Source organism: Cornus florida, unplaced genomic scaffold, assembly GCF_030987335.1.
Source record: "Cornus florida cultivar Cherokee Brave unplaced genomic scaffold, ASM3098733v1 CherokeeBrave_3.0.0_Hap2_Chr04, whole genome shotgun sequence".
Lineage (NCBI taxonomy): Eukaryota > Viridiplantae > Streptophyta > Magnoliopsida > Cornales > Cornaceae > Cornus > Cornus florida.
In genome coordinates this window covers 23,104,351-23,118,863 of record NW_026775574.1, presented here as the reverse complement: position 1 = coordinate 23,118,863, position 14,513 = coordinate 23,104,351, and positions in this window count along the sequence as shown.

Here is a 14,513-nt window from a genome sequence, read left to right as displayed (position 1 = left end):
GCATTTTGATCCAATAGTTCTTGTTGCTTAGGTGTTTTAGTTTTGTCATGTTTATATTGATTGCTTATAGGTAATTGATGGGGATTTGACTTTTCAGGTCAGAATTGAAGTATTTGGATCCTTTTCTCATGTTGGATAAGTTTACAGGTCAAATTTGATGATCACCTATTTAATCATGGCACTCTTGATATCCATTCTAATGTAATATGACCATACTATCCTTGATCATATAGTGTCACCTCCTGCTGGATTTCCTGATCACCCACACAGATTTTTAATAAAATCCTCATTTTTTTATCTATGTTTTTTATTTAAAAAGAACCCTATTTATGCTCATTTTCTTGGATCCTGAATTGCATGCTAATTTTGCAGGTTTTGAGACTGTAACATATATGTTGCAGGTACTCTTTTTTTTTTTATAGCTAGAATCTGTTTAAAAATTTACTTGTGAGAAGGTTGAATTGTTAGATACTGAATGTGGGTTTTAATGTTAATTCTTAGACACGACTAATTTGGTTTTTTAAATAAAGATGGAGGCAAACGTCATTTCAAGAGAAATTGGTGTTTATGCTGATTGAAGGACTTTGACAGTTGAATATTGTGGTCTGGAATAGCGATACTATCTATTACGAACGACTCCATTGGCAGTGAGTATTGTAATCTTTTAATTTTTTTAATTTCTCAATCTCTGCACTCTGTTTTATCTAAAATCTGGTGATCTCTCTAGTGTTTTATTTAATTCTAGGGTTCATTTACAAAAATCCTTTCACAAGGCTTCAATGACTACCCTGGCCACTTCAGACTAAAATTGGCTGGTATAATCTTCTTGATTGAAGATCATTAGTTCATGATTAGCTCAGGTTTGGTGAATTCTAAAATGTAGTAATAAATTTGAACAATAATGTTGGTTAAGCTTAAGGTTAAATTTATAGGCAATGCTTTTTTTTATAATCAAATAAAATTTTTGATAGTGGTTCTTATCACATATGACAAGTTTCAAGAAGTTGCAACAGAAGGCTATTACTGTTGGGAATAGGCAAGTTAACTTTGAGTCTATACCGTGCAAATTCCCTTTTTTCTGAGGGTATAATGGTTTGTAGTTAAATTTGAAAAAAAAATCTTAATGGCCACTTCAAGAATAACATAAGCTAAGTATCAACCTAGCTACCCTTTTTTTTTTGTCGAATAGATGGGAAGATTAGACAGCTAGAGCTGTCCAGGGCCACCACTTTTTACACACACAAACACACTCACTGGGGGAAGATATATATATATATATATATATATATATATATATGCTAAACATGATAACGAGGCATATATATATATATATATATATGCTCCTGCAACATTGACAAAAGATGTATCACATTTCTGAAAACCACTGTCTAGCCACATACCATCCTTTTAACAAGTTCTAAAAATCCATAAAAACATATTAAAGCGACTTCTGCTTAAACTGTAATTTCTAGATATTATTTTTGCCATTTTAGCAATCTCTTACTAAATATTTGTGAAAGATTATATTAAAATCTTATTTTTCCTAAAGTTTATCTAGGAACCATTCTTCCTAAAGCTGATTCAGAGAGAGTGTACAGCTCATAAAGATATGTTAGAAGGTATGCATCACACACTACCTCATATAAATTATAGCATTTGATTGTTAACATCTCCATAAGAAGAGTAAAAAAAATCTTGGCATTCATCAACAAAAGGCCATTAATAAACAAAGACATTGAAATTAAAATCAAACACACAAGAAGAAAGATAATGTAACTGACATAAAAATTATGAATATAAATAACAAAAGAAAGTAATTGTAACAAATAGAAAAACGATTTTTCTTTTTTTACCAAAACCAAAACACAACATAACTCTATTCTTGCAGAGAATAAAGTAAAAAAGAAAACCTTAAAAAGAATAGACTTTTACCCATAATTGTATACCTATAATGGGCAGGATTCATCAGCAAAAGGAGATTTAAGAAACAAAGAAGAAGAAAGTAAAATCAAGGATAATGTTACTGATATAAAAATTCTGAATAAAAAAATGTTCTGAATAAAAAAAATGAAGTAATTGTAACCAATGCAAAGACTAAAAAAGTTTCATTATTAACTAAACTCTGAATTCTGAATTTTTACAAAAATAGAAAACCAACGAAAAAAAAGAGAGGAAAAAAAAAGCAATTAAAAAGAACTAATTTTTACCCTTAAATTGTATACACAATCGCCTCAATTCATCAACAAAAGAATAAACAAAGAAAAAGAAATTAAAATCAAACACGCATGACAAAAGTAATAATAATAATAATGTACCCAAAGAAAAATTTTGAATAAAAGTTTAAAATGAAGTAATTGTAACAAATAGAAAAAGTAAGTAAGCAAAAAAAAAAAAAAAAAACAATTAGAAAAACTAAAAACGTTTCATTCTAAGCTCAAAATTCTGAACTTTCACTCGAACTCTGTTCTTCATTTTAACTTCGATATCTGGGTAACATGCATATATATGGGTATCTTTTTTCTGTCTATCAAGGTTCTATGCCTTGTATTGGTGTATCATTTTTTATTAATAATGATGTGAAGGGTATTTGAATTGCTTGACATCTGGGTATCATTAGTATTGATTGGTGGCATATTGGTGTGTGAATTCACCATTTTCCTTGTAATATGACTTCAAATTGCATGTCTATTACTCCAATAAGAGCATAAACGCAGTCCTTTCTTTTGTTAGAAAAACCATGTCGGGATCAGGTCAAACCTCTAGTTTTCACAGGCCTAGATTAGTTGTCAAGAAGGTATTGGCCAAGCCTCAAAGTGAAGGCGATGCTGCTGTTGTTAGGAAAAGCATTGGAAGGTACTCTGATTTTCTTCTTTTTTTGTCATCAATTCTTTGGATATTATGTCATTTGCGTATTGAAATTTTTCTGGGTTTTCTCAATTTTGATTCATGAACACTTGTTATTTGAACAATTTGTCTTATGGGTATGAATTGTTTTGTGTGTTTTATGCATTTTGATCCAATAGTTCTTGTTGCTTAGGTGTTTTAGTTTTGTCATGTTTATACTGATTGCTTATAGGTAATTGATGGGGATTTGACTTTTCAGGTCAGAATTGAAGTATTTGGATCCTTTTCTCATGTTGGATGAGTTTGCAGGTCAAATTTGATGATCACCTATTTAATCATGGCACTCTTGATATCCATTCTAATGTAATATGACCATACTGTCCTTGATCATACAGTGTCACCTCCTGCTGGATTTCTTGATCACCCACACAGAGGTTTAATAAAATCCTCATTTTTTTTTTCTATGTTTTTTTATTTCAAAAGAACCCTATTTGTGCTCATTTTCTTGGATCCTGAATTGCATGCTAATTTTGCAGGTTTTGAGACTGTAACATATATGTTGCAGGTACTCTCTCTTGTTTTTTTAGCTACAATCTGTTTGAAAATTTACTTGTGAGAAGGTTGAATTGTTAGATACTGAACGTGGGTTTTAATGTTAATTCTTAGACACGACTAATTTGGTTTTTTAAATAAAGATGGAGGCAAAAGTCATTTCAAGAGAAATTGGTGTGTATGCTGATTGAAGGACTTCGATAGTTGAATATTGTGGTCTGGAATAGCGATACTATCTATTACAAACGACTCCATTGGCAGTGAGTATTGTAATCTTTTAATTTTTTTAATTTCTCAATCTCTGCACTTGGTTTTATCTAAAATTTGGTGATCTCTCTGGTGTTTTATTTAATTCTAGGGTTCATTTACAAAAATCCTTTCTCAAGGCTACAGTGACTGCCCTGGCCACTTCAGACTAAAACTGGCTAGTATAATCTTCTTGATTGAAGATCATTAGTTCATGATTAGCTCAGGTTTGGTGAATTCTAAAATGTAGTAATAAATTTGAACAATAATGTTTGTTAAGCTTAAGGTTAAATTTATAGGCAATGCCTTTTTTTATAATCAAATAAAATTTTTTATAGTGGTTCTTATCACATATGACAAGTTTCATGAAGTTGCAACAGAAGGCTATTACTGTTGGGAATAGGCACGTTAACTTTGAGTCTATACCCTGAAAATTCCCTTTTTTCTAAAGGTATAATGGTTTGTAGTTAAATTTGAAGAAAATTCTTAATGGCCACTTCAAGAATAACATGAGATTTTCACTGTCAAATGTCTTTATGGAACTTGGATCATAGATCAAATAGTAGTGATTAATATAGTATATACTTTGTTTTTTTTTGGTTTGAAGACATAGTTTTATATGGTAAAATTGTCTCATATGTAGAGCATGACCATATTCCATAGAGTGGTTATTATATTCACTTCACTAACTATATGTTGTTTATGAACATTTCTTCCTTTTCTAGAATATTTTGTTCTTCAATTGAATTGTGTGTAGAATTTGATTGAATAATACATCTTAATTTCACTACAACTCTAATTATTATGACAATTCTTAGCATTTTCGAGTTGCACCAGGGTACATGACTTAATGGCCATATGGCTATAGGTTTTTCAGAATAGGACATTAGAGAGAACCACTGCATTCAGTTCCTTACCCATTCTTTCTTTAAAGCTTTAGCATTAATTAAGTTTAGTATACATGCAACAGTGAGAATAGTGTTACAAGAGTGTATGTTGCCTACTTTCTGTGATGATTTTAGTTATTTACATACTTGTTATGTACCCTATTACTTAGCAATAGTGCTGATTCATGGTTTTCATTGTATAATGGTGTGATAACAAAGTTTCCCCTTCTACACACAGTGATCTTGGAAATGCAAATTTATCTGGTCAACTGGTTCAGCAGCTTGGTCAGCTTTTGAATTTCCAATACTTGTGCTGATCATAAAAAGAGTAGTGAGCAAAATGGTTAAGTTCCAATCCAATGAACCATTACATCACCATTAAATATTGTCTTATTTATATTTTATCTTCATTAATTTGATTATAGGTAATATACTAGCTGGTGTTATTGTTCAGTTTTTACTTGTTCGCTTTTTCAAATTGTAGATGATTAAAATGGGGACATACCTTTCAAGAAGGTGCATTTCAAGGTTAGTTGATAAATGAAAGAAAACTAGGATTGGGTTTTTTATATACATTTCTTACCTTAAGTGAAGTACTGCTCAATGTGGGAAATTGGAATTTCGTGCTTGGTTAAGGGTCCTTTTGAACATTGAAAGGGTTCTTTGTTAAATTTAGAGATTATCATGGCTTTCATCACTTCCTTGGCCCCATTCTCTTTTTATCATTTTATCATTGTAATGTCTTCATTTGGAGTCATATAATTCTCTTTTATTTAATCATGTGTATAACATAAAGATATCACATTTAGCCTTTCTTATTTTTCACTATTTTTTTTCTCACTTTCCTAATTTCTCTCACTTCTCTTGGATTCAAACATATAGGAGATGCATGGAAGATGCTACTTGGAACGGCTGGAGCAATGATGCCTGACTATGAGGATGTTGAAACCATTTGATGTTAAAGCTGCTACTATTTGGAACGGCTGGAGCAATGATGCCTGACTATGAGGATGTTGAAACCATTTGATGTTAAAGCTGCTAGCGAATATTTTGTAGTTTTTGTTAGGTTAAATTGGAGATTTTATAGTTTCATTATGAAATTAAGAGCTTGAAGTTTTTATAGATTTTATAGCACTATTGTGATAATTCTTTTGCTGAACTTGATATTGGTATAGAACATATTAATTATGTTCTTTTTATTCAGAATTTGTCCCATTTGATTTAGAAAAGTTGCATACACAATCTCCCTTTTTTTTTTCTTCATACCTTAGACTTGCAACATAGAATGTTTTAATCATACAAATCAAACCAAGCCCAAAATAAAAACATAATAATGAAAATAAAAAATCAAATGAGTATTAAGGACAGTTTTTAGCTATCGCAAATTTAAAAATAAATAAAAGAATTATGTATTAGGGACGATGTTTACTGTCCCTAATACTATATGTATTGGGGACAGTCACCAAAACTATCCCTATTGTATAAATGATTAGTGACGATTTCTACCCTCCCTAATACCTTTTAGGGACAGTATTATTTGGGACAGTAGGTACCGTCCCTAAAGGTCGAGTTTTTTGGGGACAGTCATTTTTTACTATCCCTAAAGATCTTTTGGCATGCAACAATTAGGGACGGACGATTTTGATCATTAAGGACGGTCTTGGGGTTTTTAGGGACAGATTTGACTGTCCCTAAAAACCAAATTTCTTGTAGTGATTATTGCTTTTGCTGAACTGGCTAGAGTTCTTAAATAGACCAAGTGTTGACCACTTTTGTCCTTTTATTATTTTATTTTTAAACCGGCACTGAGGGGATGTCAGCTTGATTTGACTTTTGATGACATAGCATATCTCATGTCCACAGAAGGTATTGTTTTAGGATGCTTGATCCTAATTTCTCTCTACTTTAAAGCTAATTTTGTACATATGTATGTGCAAGTGTGTGTAGATATATATGGAGAGAAAGATATGGTTAACTCGATTAAAATGGATCAAATACGTTCTCGTTCTATATTTGTTATATTTTATATTTTATAAAATTTCAAACACTTGTCATAATTTTATTATGCCACCTATTAAGTCACTAGATACTTCTTATTCACCGGTGAGTAGGTAAGTATTATCCATTAAAAATTATTGGTAGTTATTATCATAAAGTGACTTGATTTAATTTCCATACGTGTGTTTGGTGAAGAAACTCCCACATACTTGACTAAACAATACTAAGAAGAAAGAGGAGAGTCAGTCTTATAGGATCTTGTCACGCACGGGATCCGGATGGAGAAGGTCTTGAAATGTCACATGCTTAATGAAGTAGTCCTTTTGGGTTGGATGCCAGCCTGGCCCAATGTTGTTTTTTCTATTGCAAAACAATAGCATGACTATTCTCATTCATTGTTCCCGTTCAACTTGTGAGATTGAGTTTAAAGTTTTGATACTTCCTCCCATTTCAAAATAAAATATCATGAGTTCAAGTTTTCATAAAGATAAGTGGAGGTGCGAGTATGTTTCTTGCCAAAGTGATTTTATTACAAGATCAAGATAGGATCTCCTCCCATGCGAGCATATTGCAATTTAACAAATTTCGTGAGTTTTTTATTTTCCATTTTCCTTTTTTCTTTTAATTTTCATATATATAGAAAAAAAATTAATTTGCCATTAATTCTTTTATACTTTTTCACATAATCTTCTTACTTTGGGTATATATATCGTGTTATGGTGTAATAATATATATATATATATAATCCGGTCTAGTGCAAATGCATGATGATCGAGTTGATTATCGAACAAAAATGAAACATTCTTATAATGTTTTGACACTAATTTCATCTCAAATAGGCTTGTTTATCATTGGGTGTTGTTTGATGATGTAATTTAACGCTTAATTTTGACTCGATTAATCTTTTATTAATTAAGTGTATTTGATAGCGCAAATTGAGTATCACTAAAAATTAATGACAAGCGCAATTTAAAATGGACTAAAATGAGCCCGAGTTTTTGTACTTCTGAATGAGTTTAGATAGAGTTCTTGAGGCATTGGCTCTGAATGACTTCAAGTACACATCCTCATTTCCGGCATGAGCGAAGCCACCCACGTCGAACCCATCGGAGATGGGCACAACCTCAACGTTTGGTGCCCAAATAGACTTGATAGCGTAATGGGCTGTGGCTGGGGGCGAAGGGACCGTGTGCCTAGGGGGGCGTGTGCCCCCTGAAAAAACAAAAATTAGTACTATTATGTGTATTTTTTTTTTTTTGAATGTTCAAATATGCCCCCCTCAAAAAAAACATTTCATGACATATTGAGGGTGATTCAGTCATTTTACCTATTAAATATTCAGCCATTTGATATGCACGGTTGTACTAACTATTTTATACTATAATTTGCAAATGTTTATTTTGGTATTCAATGAAAATATTATCAAAATTTATATTTGGTTCTTATATTTGTCAAGTATTTTAACTGTCCTTTTCAGTTCAACAAATCAATATTGGCATTGAATGATTTTTTTGTTTGCTTTTTGATTTGAAAAAAAAAAAAGAAAAGAAGTTGTGATGTTAGTTAGATTTTTTTATTTTTGGTCAAATACATTACGCCGCCTGAAATTCAATCCTGCACCTGATTGTGGCTAGTGCAGCTTTGACTCCATTAGAGGCTAAGCGTTTTGCAAATTGGAGGGGAGAGGATTTATGTGGCCTAGGCCTGGATAAGGGAGCACTACTAAGCTTCACATGTTTCTTTCCCATTTTTATTATATTAGTGGTTGATTTATTCTTGAGGTCGCGTTGAAATGGTTATTTGCAATTTTTTCAAAGGCTATTGTTGATTCCTAGTTCCTTACGTAAAGCTTATTTAGTTTATTTTTGTGAAAATCATTTTGAAAAAGAAATAGTTTTCAATGACCTACAAAAACCATTCTTTAAATTAGGCCCTTCTTTTTTAACTCCTTTCCATAGAGAATTTTAAGACTCCATCAATCATGACAAGGGAAAATTACTTTTATAAAATTAAACCAAGTCCTAAAAGCTTGCTTGATTTGTGATTCTGAAATTAATTTTTAAGAATTAATAAAAAAATGCTCTCAGAGAACAATCGTTTATAATTTTATGTAAATAAACATTTTTATAACTGAGTTTTCAGATTATAATTTTATAAAATTTAAACCAAGCAAAGAAATTTTGTACTGTGTTCAAAAAATTGTTCTCATAATCAAAAACCAAACAGACCATAATTTTTGTAATTTTTAGAGCTACAAAATGACACAGATGCGATGAGAATCACCACAAGAAACCTGTTGACATATGCAATGAGAACCACTGCCTACGCAAGTAGTCAGGCGTCCGCATGTGTGTAGTTTTGCGTGTCCAGTGCTTAAATTACATCCTACATTTAAAAAATGCTCAAATTTATTTATTTATTATTATTTTTTTATTATTAAAAATGATAAATTTCCTATTAGGATGACCCAAATTATTTCCTACTTTAATTTTTCAAAATGTGAATATATTTTGTTGACACCCATTTTGACAAAATCTTATGTTGATAATGAGACAGCCACCATGTGGATGAAGATTTTAGGTAGAAGCGTACTTTGATTTGGTGGAGATCCATTCACAAGATAATATTACTGGACGATAGAGGTTAAAGATAAATGATGAAAATATCAAGGAGGGAATTACACGTGAGATTTAAATTGGCAGTAGCTTGGGAAGCAATTGTAATCTATTCGCATTCTTTTCAGAAAGTTGTTTTGGGACTCTTTAATTTTTATTTTTTTTATTTATTTTTTTTTTTTTTGTGAAGGTAGTTTTTGTAAAATGTTCAGCACCTCTCATACAGTCGTATCAATACAATTATCTTTTTTGGCTAAAGATTAAAAAATTCCTCTAAACTATCACATTGTTATATAATGCTTCCTAAACTATTTTTAAGAGCAACTCAGCCCCCTCAATTATAAGAATGTTGCATATTGCCCCCTTGATAACACTTTCCACCAAAAGCTCATTTTTGACCAACAAAATGACACAATTACTAATTTACCCTTTACTTATTAATTTATTATAAAAATATAAAATTTATGGATGTGAAATACCAATAATGCCCTCATTTTTTTATTTTATTTTTTTTCTTCAATCTCCCTGGCCGCAGAAAGCCGCAGCCAATAAGGCTGCCATTGCCAGCATGATTGCTGCAGGAACAGAGGTGACTTATGAGGAAGCTATCTTCAGTTCTTAGTACTGGGTTTGCTAGGGCTTTATTGTTGTGGTTTTGTGGAGTCTGATTAGGTGAAAGATTTTTAGGAAGATTTAATTATATGGAAACTTCAAGAGTACTGAATTTTAGGGAAAATTCAGTTTCCTAATCTGATTTGACTTCCTTATTGGTTTAAGGAAAATTCAGTTTCCTAATCTGATTTAACTTCCTTATTGGTTTTGGATTCTATAAAAGGCAAATTCTTGTAGGACAAGTTTGGGGACTCTATAAATAGGGTGAGAAAGTTAGAGAAAAATTTGTGCCAATACAAGAGAGAGAGATTGAGAGAGAATTCTCCTTGTAATTCTTTATCTTTTTCATAGTGAATTTGTTCGGTTTACTCCATGGACGTAGCCCTAAGATTTGGGTGAACCATGTATATCTTGTGTTCTTGTGTGTGATTTTTTTTCTTTGTGATTGCTTGATTATTCCTCGAATAACGTGTGTTGTTATTTTGCATTTCCGCCACAACAATTGGAATCAAATTTGGTTAATTGTGTAGTGCAACTCTAACAACTGGTATCAGAGCCTTTGGTTGAGAACCTAGGGCACAGAAGGTGTTTGACGAAATTCCGAAAGTCTTTCGATCAGATCTGTCTGTTCAAGTCGGAGTAATGGCATCAGAAGATAAGACATCCACATCCATGATCGAGAAGTTCGATGGCACAAACTTCGGTTTCTGGAAGATGCAAATAGAAACCTCTTATTTCAGAAAAATCTATACAACCTTTAGGAGAGAAGCCAGAGGATACAAATGATGCAGATTGGGAATTACTTGATAGGAAGGCTCTTGGCACTGTCAGATTAACCTTGTCAAAGTCAGTCGCCTTCAACATCAAGAACGAGAAGACGACGATGTCTCTCATGGCAGCCCTTTCTAGTATGTATGAACAGCCTTCTGCAGCGAACAAGGTGCACTTGATTAAGAAGTTGTTCAACATGAAGATGGTCGAAGGTGGTAAGTTTAACGAATATCTAAATGCATTCAACAAGATAGTTGGGAAATTAGAGTCTGTTGATATCGACTTTAAAGACAAGGTCCGAGCACTGCTAATTCTAGGGCAGTTACCCGAGAGGTGGAATGGCACAGTTACAGCGATCAATAGCTATGCAGGAAAGACCAAGTTGAAGTTTGATGAAGTTTTGAGCATGATTCTGACTGAAGAAATCAGAAAGCAAACAACAGGGGTTTCCACCAGTGGTTCGGCGTTGAATGTTGAAAGCAGAGGCAAGGGTTCGGCGTTGAATGTTGAAAGCAGAGGCAAGGGTAACAGTAACAGAAACAGAGGCAGATCCAAGTTAAGGAATGGAAGGACACAGTCTCAAAATTTCAGGAATTCCACAGATCTCAATGACGTTGAGTGTTGGAATTTTGGAAAGAAGTGACATTACCGTGTTGATTGCAGACTTCCAAAAAAGGGAACTAAAAGAAAAACTGAAGCAAACTTTATCTCAGATGAATCAAATGATGCATTGATATGCTCTTTGGAGAGCAAGGCGGAGTCATGGGTTTTAGATTCTAACGCATCGTTTCATAGCACCTCAAATAAAGAGCAGTTTAATAGCTATGAACCGAGTAACCTTGGTAAGGTGTATCTTGGTGATGATCAGCCTTGCAGTGTTGTCGGCAAGGGTGAAGTGCAAATCAAGTTGAATGGGTTAGCTTGGAAGTTAAAGGATGTGAGACACATCCCTGACTTAAGGAAGAATCTGATTTCAGTGGGACAATTGTCAGATGAAGGTTTTGTTACAACCTTCAATGGAGACTGGTGGAAAGTTTCCAGAGGCGCTATGACCATTGCACGTGGTAAGAAATCTGGCACTCTCTACACAGCTACCAGTGCTTGTGGGTCTATAGCAGTTGCAGAAAACAAAGAAGATCATAACCTTTGGCACCAAAGACTAGGTCACATGAGTGAAAGGGGGCTCAAGATTATACACTCAAAGGGGAAACTACCAAGCATACGAGCAATTGATATTGACTTCTATGAGAGTTGCGTGATGGGCAAGCAGAAGAGGGTCAGTTTCAAGAAGAGTGGCAGAGATCTCAGAAAGGAGAAACTTAAGTTAGTTCACGCAGATGTTTGGGGGCCAACCACTGTTTCATCCATTGGCAGAAAATCCTACTTCGTGACTTTTATTGATGATCACACGAGGAAGGTATGGGTTTATTTTTTGAAGCACAAATTTGAGGTATTTGATGTGTTCAAGAAGTGGAAGACCATGGTGAAGAATAGGACAGGTTTGAAGATCAAGAGGTTGAGATCAGACAATGGTGGTGAGTATGAAGACACTTGGTTCAAGTTCTATTTTGATAATGGGATCAGATTAGAGAGGACTGTGCAAGGAACCCCACAGCAGAATGGGGTGGCAGAACGGATGAACCGAACATTGACAAAAAGAGCCAAAAGCATGCGTATACATTCGGGTCTACCTAAACAGTTTTGGGCAGAAAGCGATCAATACAGCATCCTACCTAATAAATTGTGGACCATCGGTGCCTTTGGAGTATCGAATACCAGAAGAGGTATGGAGTGGCAAAGAGGTAAATCTTTCATGGTTGAAAGTTTTTGGTTGTATTGCATATGCGCATATTAGTAACCATGCTAGGGGAAAGCTCGACCCCAAGTCACTAAAATGCATCTTTGTTGGGTATGACAGAGATGAGTTTGGTTATCGACTCTGGGATAATCAGACCAAGAAAATCATCAGAAGTAGTGATGTGATTTTCGACGAGAAGCTGATGTATACGGATAGAGATACAGCACAGTTAACTAGTCCTGTACAGAGTAAGCCTGAGTTTGTTGAGTTAGATGATGATCCAGAGATCATTGATGCGGAGCAGACAGATGAAGGTTCTTGGCCAGAACTCACAGAGCATAGTTCACCGCATATTTCAACTCCTATGCCTGCACTTAAAAGGTCTACGCGATCTCATGTACCGAATAGGAAATATTTGGATTATATGTTGCTCACAAATGATGGTGAACCTGAACGCTATGATGAAGCATGTCAGGTTGAAGATGCTAGCAAGTGGGAGCTTGCAATGGAAGATGAGATGAAGTCCCTTATCTCTAACAAAACATGGGAACTAGCCAAGTTGCCCATGGGGAAGAAAGCTCTTCACAACAAATGGGTGTACAGGATAAAAGAGGAACACGATGGTTCCAAGAGATACAAGGCGAGATTGGTGGTCAAAGGCTTTCAGCAAAAGTAAGGCATTGACTACACAGACATTTTTTCCTCGGTTGTGAAACTGAGTACCATTCGCTCAGTTCTTAGCATTATTGCAGCAGAAGGGTTGCACCTCAAGCAGTTAGATGTCAAAACTGTTTTCCTTCATGGTGACCTTGAGGAGGAGATTTACATGCAACAACCAGAGGGTTTCTTACTCAAAGAGAAAGAGAAACTAGTGTACAAGTTGAAGAAAAGCTTATATGGTTTGAAGCAAGCCCCGAGGCAGAGGTACAAGAAGTTTGATGGTTTTATGAAGCGACATGCCTACAACAAGTGCAATGCTGACCATTGCTACTACTTTAAAAAGTTCAAGTCAAGTTTCATTATCCTTCTACTTTATGTTGATGACATATTAGTGGCAGGTTCTGATTTTGAAGAAATTAGCAAATTGAAGAAGCAGTTGTCTAGTGAATTTGAGATGAAGGATCTTGGTGCAGCGAAGCAGATTCTTGGGATGAGGATTAGCAGAGACAAACATAAAGGTATTTTGCAGTTGTCTCAGGCTGAGTACGTTAAACGGGTTCTGAAGAGGTTCAACATGAATAATGCTAAGGCGGTGAGTACTCCCTTAGCTAATCACTTCCGCTTATCTCAAGATCAGTGTCTGAAGACAGAAGATGAGAAAAACTTCATGGCTAAAATTCCATATGCCTCAGCCATTGGAAGTTTGATGTATGCTATGGTGTGCACAAGACCAGACATTGCATTTGCAATGGGAGTAGTAAGCACATTCATGAACAATCTGGGCAAGCTACACTGGGAAGCAATAAAGTGGATATTGAGATATCTACGGGGTACCACAGACAGATGTTTATGTTTCAGAAGGGGTGAAGTGAAGCTACATGGTTTTGTAGATTTAGACTTTGCTGGTGAGGTAGACCACTAAAGAAGTACTACCGGGTATGTGTTCATGGTGGGTACAACTGCAGTTAGTTGGGTTTCACAAATACAGAGGATTGTAGCGTTATCTACTACAGAGGCAGAGTATGTGGCGATGACAGAGGCCAGCAAGGAGATGATTTGGTTACAAGGTTTGTTAACAGAGTTGGGATTCGAACAGGTGAAGAATGTTTTGCACAGTAATAGTCAGAGTGCGATACATCTGGCAAAGAATTCAGCATTTCATTCAAGAACCAAGCATATAGGACTTCAGTATCACTTTTTCAGATCTTTGTTAGAAGATGGGGTGTTGACACTTAAGAAAATACTTGGCACCAAGAATCCGGCCGACATGTTGACCAAGACAGTGACCATGGAGAAACTGAAGTTGTGCACAACTTCAGTTGGTCTTCTAGCTTGAAAACAGAAAGAAGCGCACCGACATATATGGGACATGCATGAGAAGAAGATGGAATGGGTTTACAAGTGCTCCAGACTCCAAGTGGGAGATTGTTGTGGTTTTGTGGAGTTTGATTAGGTGGAAGATTTTTAGGAAGATTTAATTATATGGAAACTTCAAGAGTACTAAATTTTAGGGAAAATTCAGTTTCCTAA